Genomic DNA, 7,857 nt, shown 5'->3' with positions numbered 1-7,857 from the left:
GGCTAAATTTTGCTCATAGAGTCCATTATTTTCTAAAACCTACATAATTAGGTTCTTAGATATATAAGCGTTTATCAAATCAAACTATTAAGAAGCAATTTGTCTACAAAAGAAAAGGTACATAGATGCATAGTTTAATACGTCTCTAGGCCATATGTTTATGTGCATAATTCTTCTGTAAATCTATTTTCTTATAGTAATTCTGCAAAGTTGTTTTGTTTGTAGATGTAATTTTGCACAGTTATGAACTTATGATATAGATCTTCATAAATCTTAATATATGTGTGGTAAAGCTTTTCGGAAAAGTAACTGCAGAACTGTTTGCTAGATTTAGTTTCATATTATATAGATATTCATATAATTGTTTAATGGAGTTTTTGGATAAAGTTATTCCGGCAGAGTTGTTGCTAATGTAGTTATTATATATATTTTCGTATAATTGTTTAATAGAGTTTTCGGTAAAGTTACTCTGCAAACTTGTCTCGTAGAACTAGAAGTATATTCGTACATTTATTATGTAGATCTCACCATAATAGTTTAGTAAAGTTTTTGAGTTGTAAAGTTATTACGCAAAGTTGTTTATAGATTAGTTTCACACAGTTTTCTATAGTTCTTAAAATAGTTGTTTACTAAAGCTTTTAAGGTAAAGTTATTATGTAGAGTAAGTTCCATACGGTTACTACGTTGAGTTTGTATGATAAAGTTTTTGTGCAAAGTTGTTAAATTAATTATTAGTTTTTCTTTTATACAGAAACATGGTACACTCAATTACAGTTTTGGGTGACTGGGTGCTGAAGACCGTGTGGCACTTTACAGTTGATCAAATCAAAGGCTCCAAGTTGATCGTTTTAGAGGATGAAATGTTGTATGCTGGATTACTGCAGATAGTTGAAGAAGAATATCAATTAGATAGTTCAGTTCATAATATTCAAAACACCTCCGGTGATTCTGACAAGCGATCGACAAGTAAGGAATTTTATTGAAATTTGCAAGTCTAACTCTGTCCAACTTTGCGTTTCAGTAAAAAGTAAAGGTCAAGAGAATAGTCAAGTTCCGATCGTCAATGAGTTATTTGCTACGAGTTCTGAGAATCATAAGGTTCAGATCGCTAATGAGTTATATGCTACTAGTGGTGATATTAGATGTGATCTTGGTAATGATAATGATAAAGATGATGGTGGTGATAACAACTTTCTATCTTCTAACAATACATACATTAAAGTGGGTGAATACTTTAAGAGCAGGTATGAATTACAACAGAGGTTATGGATGCTTTCAGTAAAATATAAGTTCGGCTGGAAAGTATCTAAGTCGGATACTAACAAATTTGTTGCTGTGTGCAAAAATAATGGGTGCTCTTGGAGGGTGCGAGCAACAACAAAAGATGAAACAACAGAGTATTTCTGGATTAGAAAGTACATTGATGTGCATACAAAGAAAGAATGTTTTCACTAGGATCAATTACGCCGAAAATTATTGGCCAACTCATATTGGATCTTTTTAGTGGTATTAGCCATGGATTGAAACCAAGGGATTTGGAAAAAAACATTACTTAAATTATGGTGTAACGCTAACTTATCACCAACTTTGGGATGCTTTAGAGCAAGCTCGTGAATTATTAAGAGGTTTTCATGAAAGTGGTTATGAGCAACTCCCCAAGTACATCTACAAGATAAAGAAAGCAAATCCTGGTACAATTGCTGACCTAGAGCTTGTAGGTAACCAAAAGTTTAAGTACCTATTTTTTGCCTTAGGTCAATGTTTAAGAGGATTTGAATTTATGAGAAAGGTAACTGCTCAAGATGGGACATTTTTGAAAGGATAGTTTAGGGGTACTCTTATAGTGGCAACTGCTCAAGATGGAGATAATCATATATATCCTCATCCATTTGGAATTGTTGATTCTGAGAATGATGCAGCTTGGGAATGGTTTTTTCTCGTTTGAAATCAGTTATCCCTAATAATACAAACTTGGTGTTTATCTCTGATAGACATGAATCCATTGAAAAAGCTATTGAAAAGGTGTTTCCGCTTGCAAATCGTGGGATATGTTTCTTCCACCTTGAGAAAAACATCAAAACCAATTTTGGAGAAAATGAATGGTTTCACTTGGTTAACAAAGCTGGAAAAACATATAGACGTGATGTTTTTACCAATGTCATGAATGAGATACGTCATCTTAATCCAAAGCTGAGCAAATACTTGGAAAATGCAGATATCCGTTTATGGTCTACCGCTCATTTCCAAGAAAAAAGGTATAACATCACCACATCCAACATTGCTGAATCCATCAATGGACTTTTAAAAGAAGCAAGAGAGTACCCCATTTTAGCTTTTCTTGATCATGTACGGGCTACTCTAATGCGTTGGTTTTATGAGCGTCGACATAAAGCTGCAAAAATTGTCACGGAACTTGGACCATATGCTGATGGTGATATTGGGAAGATACGTGAAGAGGCCAACACACTTGGGGTGCAGGCCATAAATCAAAATCAGTTCCATGTGACTGGTGGCTCAGAAGATGCTGTAGTTGACATGCAAAGATTGAGTTGCTCATGTCGTAAGTTTGATATAATGAAAATTCCATGCATGCATGCCATTGCAGTTGCTACGAAGAAGATGATTCCTGAGCACACACTCTCAGATCCTTGCTACACGAGAAGTTATCTATTTGCTGCATATTCTGAGTCCATATATCATGTTCAGGGAATTCTCAATGATATTCAAATACCACCATAAGTAGAGGAAATTCAATGCTTACCTCCTCAAGGTCGGCGTCGTTCAGGTCGACCCAAGAAAAAAAGAATTCAATCTTCATTGGAGATTGCAATTGAGAACAAACGACAAAGGAAAGAGCACAAGTGTTCAGGATGCAAGCTTTCTGGACATAATAAAAAAAACATGTGAAACGGTGTTGCCATGAAATCAGTTCTTCTTGATATTTTTGAATGATGTTTTCTCTGGGTTTTCTCATCTTTTGGATATTTTTCAGTCGCTTTCTTTAATTTTTTTTTGTTATCTTCGTTTAAGCAGTTTTTTTCTTCTAAAATCTTCTATTTTGTTCTTATTTTTTGGTTTCAAAATAGATTAACCCATGCATTCAAACGTGTGTGTTAACTTGACGAACAAGATTTGTTGATTTGTTCTTCTATTTTCTATTTAAAAGACAAAATTTGTTGAGAATATCCAAAAGAAGTGTGTTAACTTGACGAACAAAATACTTTGGAATCTAAAAAATGAAGAAACCAACTTTTTTAGCTGAGCTAAGAACAAAAAATGACCTGTGTTTACATACATAAGACATTTTAGTAAGGACTTAAAAATGTCAACCTCAGTTATGACCAACCTCAGATATTACGAGCTTCGTCGAATATCTCTGAAGCTAATTTACTTCGAATATGACCAATGTTTTTATCAGAAAGACCCAACTTCATATCAGCGTTCAAGGCCAAACATTCGATGTACTTAATTGCATAAACACCACAATCACCAGTTTGAGGATTCTGCGGTATCCTTTGAACTCTTCGTACTCTATAGCTTGTGTCTGTAAGCCTATTATTACCTGACAACTTCCTGATTAGATGTGGAATCATGTGTGCATATGGCGCTACTTTATCGGTCATGACTTCGTCCGTCGTATGTGACATCAGGCTATCATATATATCAATTTGTCTTCTTACCAGTGAATTAGCCAACACAACCCAATGACCATTGCCAAGATTTATCACTATATAGAGGTCGTCCACATCTACCCAAAACTTTTTTTTGTCTCAACATTTCCCGGAAACACACCGTGGTAGTAATCAATGAATTGAGGTCCCCAAACGTAATCCTTTGGGTTCTTCAAAAAATTTTGGTACCCGCTACAAATTAAGTGGCTGAAAAATGTGTCTAAGAAATTCATTCTTCCACTTCGAAATGGTGACGGTTTATGAGCAATCTTCTCCGAAGAAATGTTAAACATGCATCCACATGCTGCAAATACAATGACATACATCTAACAAATTAAGCAAAACATTTATGTTTTAAATGTTATATAACTATTACTTACGCTGCTGTGAAGCCATTTCATTTCCGTGATTAAAATTTCCCAAAACTGTTTTCCAACTTTGTAAAAGCCAAGGTCAAGCTCATTGCTGTAAAAAAAAGAAGATCAAATTAAATACATATACTGTATGAATAACAAAGCTTATCGATCGACAATGTTTTCATGTACCTTTCCAGTTTGTTCGATTCATTTAGTGCATCTAATTTTGACTTATCGATGGGTCCAAACGGATCATAAAATGACAAAGACTTTATAATCTTTTTCTTATTACGGTGATTTTGAGGTGGCCCCAATCCAGGTTCCTTTCTGTCTTGTTCGAGCTGAGCACGTAATATTGCATTGAACTCCTCAAACTTAGCCTCGACCAACCGCATTTTTCTGGTCTTGAAATGATTTTCTAATGATAGAGTCGGTGACACACATCGAACAAAATCATCATTATTCTCACAGGTGGAGCAGACGACACCAATTGAACAGAATTATCCTTCATCACTAATGCTGAAGTCCCAGACAAAGTGTGAACAGAATCACCTTTACTCTCTAATAGTGGACTCCCTGAATAAGACTGAAAAAAATCACATTTATTCTCTAACTGTGGATTCCCTGTAATAGTCTGAACTAAAGCAGTCTTTTTCTCTAGAGATGGAATTGACACAGATTGAATAAAATCACCCTTATTCTCTAATAGTGGACTCTCCAAACTAGTCTGAACAAAATCTGCCTTCTTTTTTCTACTGGAAAAGTCGCCAACATAGTCTGACTAAAAGCAACCTTCTTCTCTAGAGATGGAATTGTCAAAACAGGCTGCACATAAGAATTCTTTTTCTCATCACCATTATGATGATTACCACCACTACCCATGCTATCTGAGCGACATAAATTATTCTTGTTCACTGAAACCTGACAAATATTCTCTTCCAACTCATCTCGTAAATCATATTTTATTGTCTGCAAAAAGTGACGAGAAAAAGTTTGAACATAGTTACCATAACTAATAGAAATGCATCACATATAATTATATTATACATTTTAGTGTCATCAATTACGTACTAGTAACATTTATAAACATTTCACGATCCATAATCATTAAACCATAATTATTTCTTTTTTTTACCGACCTTGATACATTTGCGGTCTGTGATTGGAGATGAAGCAGTTGACAGTGAGTGATTTTCTTCACCATGAGATTCACGTTGTTGCAATGTCTTCACTAGCTTCTCTACTTCACTTAACTTGGTGTCCACAATTTCAACTTTTGTCTCCAATCCATTGAAACCATCATAGATGAATTTCTGAAGCTTTTTAATGAAAGAATCCAAATATGATCGAGTTACTAACTCTTCAGTTTCAGTTACCTTTAAAACTCTACACATCTTCCTTCTCTTCCGCCTCCTTTTTGGGATTAAAATCTCCTTATGTGATGGTCCTTGTTTTAAACCATGACCAACCCAAGTGCTCTTTTCAAACTTTGTAGTGGAAAAAATGCCGCCAATAAGTTTGCTAACCAATGGGTCTTGGATCTCATCTTTCCATTGGGGTGCCAAAATACTTAATGGAGTCTCATTTACAAGAAAGGGATTGACATCAACCTACAACATAAAGATATGTTATTAATAATTTATTAATTTAATATCATACGTAAAGTTAGTGTGAAAACGCATCTAAGGACCAAAAAAAGAAAAAAAAATGTTTTTTCAAGCTGGACCTTATCTGTACTTTGTTCGAGACTAAAATAGTCAATTCTTGCTCTAGATCCCTTCCACTTTAACATTATAGACGATCCATCTGTTGCACTTTCTGCATGAGCCTTAACTTTCTTGGCAATCACCGGAACAGCCTCATACCCCCATATTTGGAGAGCTTGGACAAAACCATTCATGGCATAAGATGGATTACACAAATCATCTTTTACCTCATGAACTGAATCAATAAGAACCTTAAAAACAGCCCTACCCCATGGATACTTCTCAAATCTATTAATATTTCTAACCAATTCTATGGGTTTAGGTAAAGGAGTTCCTCTATGATGAGCCATCAGAATTCCAGCCAATATCATCAAATATGCTAGCCTCTTCCGATCATCTTTACTCCATTCACTACATCCCAATTCCATTTCTTCCAAATTTTGTAATGATGGATAAATTTTGGACTTTAAAATCCTAGTCCGCCTGCTAGTAACATCTTCATTGTCTTCAACATCATATGTGGGATATTGCTAACATGAAAGCCCAGTTATAAATCCAAACTCCTTAAGCGAAAAGCGTATTGGTTGCCCACCAAAAAGAGACCACAACTCATATTTTTTGTTCGTCACAAGCGTGTTTGCAAGAAGAAAATGAACAAGGGTACCTGACCAAATGAACTTATTGTCCTTTGCTAGCCGATATAAATGCCCAAACGGAGATGCCTTAATGCCATCCAACACATCTCCAAAACGCTTATTCCAATTCTCATCAAAGAGAGACGAGAGTTGTAGTTGATATGATTCTCAAGTGTAGGCTCTGTTTCTGGTTCAAAAAGTTTAGTCGGGAGAGTGAAAGAATCTTTATTAATAGTAGACATCTCCAGTTATATAAAAATTTAAAAAATTAATAAATGTAAGCTACGTAATTTCACACTTAACCACTAAGATTTGATTACGACCATTCTCAACAATACCTAACTTAATTATGGAATCATCTGAGGTTAATGACGAAGATGGGGAAGATGCAATTCATGGAACACAGAAGCCGAAGAGAGAAGGTGAAACAAAACTGTGAATTACAATTCTAGATAGATTATAGAGAAATGACAAATGTTTGGAAGAGAATGTGAAAGCTGAAGGTTTAGGATTAATGACGAACATGAAGAAAGTGGTTACGATTCGTTTTTACAAAAGCTGATTTTACGCAGAGAAGAGAGAGAGAGAAATTGTTTGTTTTTATTAAAAAAAATAAATAGAGCATATATGTTCGTAGTTAATATTAGGAGGAGTTTTTTGACATTTTATTCATAAAAAACCTAGTTATTTAATTTAATAAGATTTGGCCTATTTTGATAATTTTACTAATTTTTTTGGCCTCTTTTAATAAGTCTCTCTTTTTTTTTATTGGAATAAAATGTAAAATATTTAGGAAACAAAATTTGGAGTAATGTTAGTTTTGGAAATTTTTTAGGGATTAATATTGTAAATAAATTTTTAAATAAACAAAACTAAAAGGACATAACACAAAATGTACTTAAAAAATGTAAATATAGATTAATGGTAAAAGGAAAAGTGGTTTTATTATTTTAATTACTGTTAGTAACACTTTGTTTTCTTTATACTATAGTTCTACTGACATATTTAAAATTACATTTTCTGATATTCATAAATTAATCTTGACTAGTGTTAATCATTTTTTGTGGATGCAAAACTCAGATGGAAAATAATATTTTCGATAAATTAGTTAACTAATCCACTAGAGAGAGAGTAGCAAAGATTGGTTCATCTCTGAATCTTATAATAAGGTCTAACATATGATCTTATATTCGTTTGGTAAAAAATCAATAACATATAGATTCCAACATAAATTAAATTATGAAATGATATTTATTGATATATGGTGTTTATAGTGTTTTTGTCTTCTACCCAAAAAACGACTTTTGTCTTTTATTTGTATTTGTTTTGAGTTGTTTATAGTGTCTTCATCTATTTTTGTGTTTTTTTGTGTGTGTGTGTGTTCAATCTTATACAGATTTTAGGAAGCTTCGTTGGGTTTTGAAGATTTTATGGAGTGTTTGTGTCAAAAATGGGCATTAGAAAAAAAATCGGTCGCAACAACTTTTTA

At 33.7% G+C, this 7,857-nt stretch overlaps 1 pseudogene across 1 annotated transcript; it reads right to left on the bottom strand.

Moving 5' to 3' along the window:
- Positions 1–4,111: 4,111 nt before the first annotated feature.
- On the bottom strand, positions 4,112–6,283 carry LOC147934310 (uncharacterized; annotated as a pseudogene). The gene is made up of 3 exons (XR_015573035.1): positions 5,754–6,283; positions 5,167–5,637; positions 4,112–4,996 (listed from the first exon to the last, which is right to left on the bottom strand). The product of XR_015573035.1 is annotated as an uncharacterized LOC147934310 (transcript).
- Positions 6,284–7,857: the final 1,574 nt, after the last annotated feature.

The sequence above is a fragment of the Camelina sativa genome, chromosome 11 (genome assembly GCF_030686135.1).
Source record: "Camelina sativa cultivar CO46 ecotype springtype chromosome 11, ASM3068613v1".
Taxonomy (NCBI): domain Eukaryota; kingdom Viridiplantae; phylum Streptophyta; class Magnoliopsida; order Brassicales; family Brassicaceae; genus Camelina; species Camelina sativa.
The sequence above is the reverse complement of the archived record's forward strand: the minus strand, read 5'-3'. Positions and strand labels throughout refer to the sequence as shown.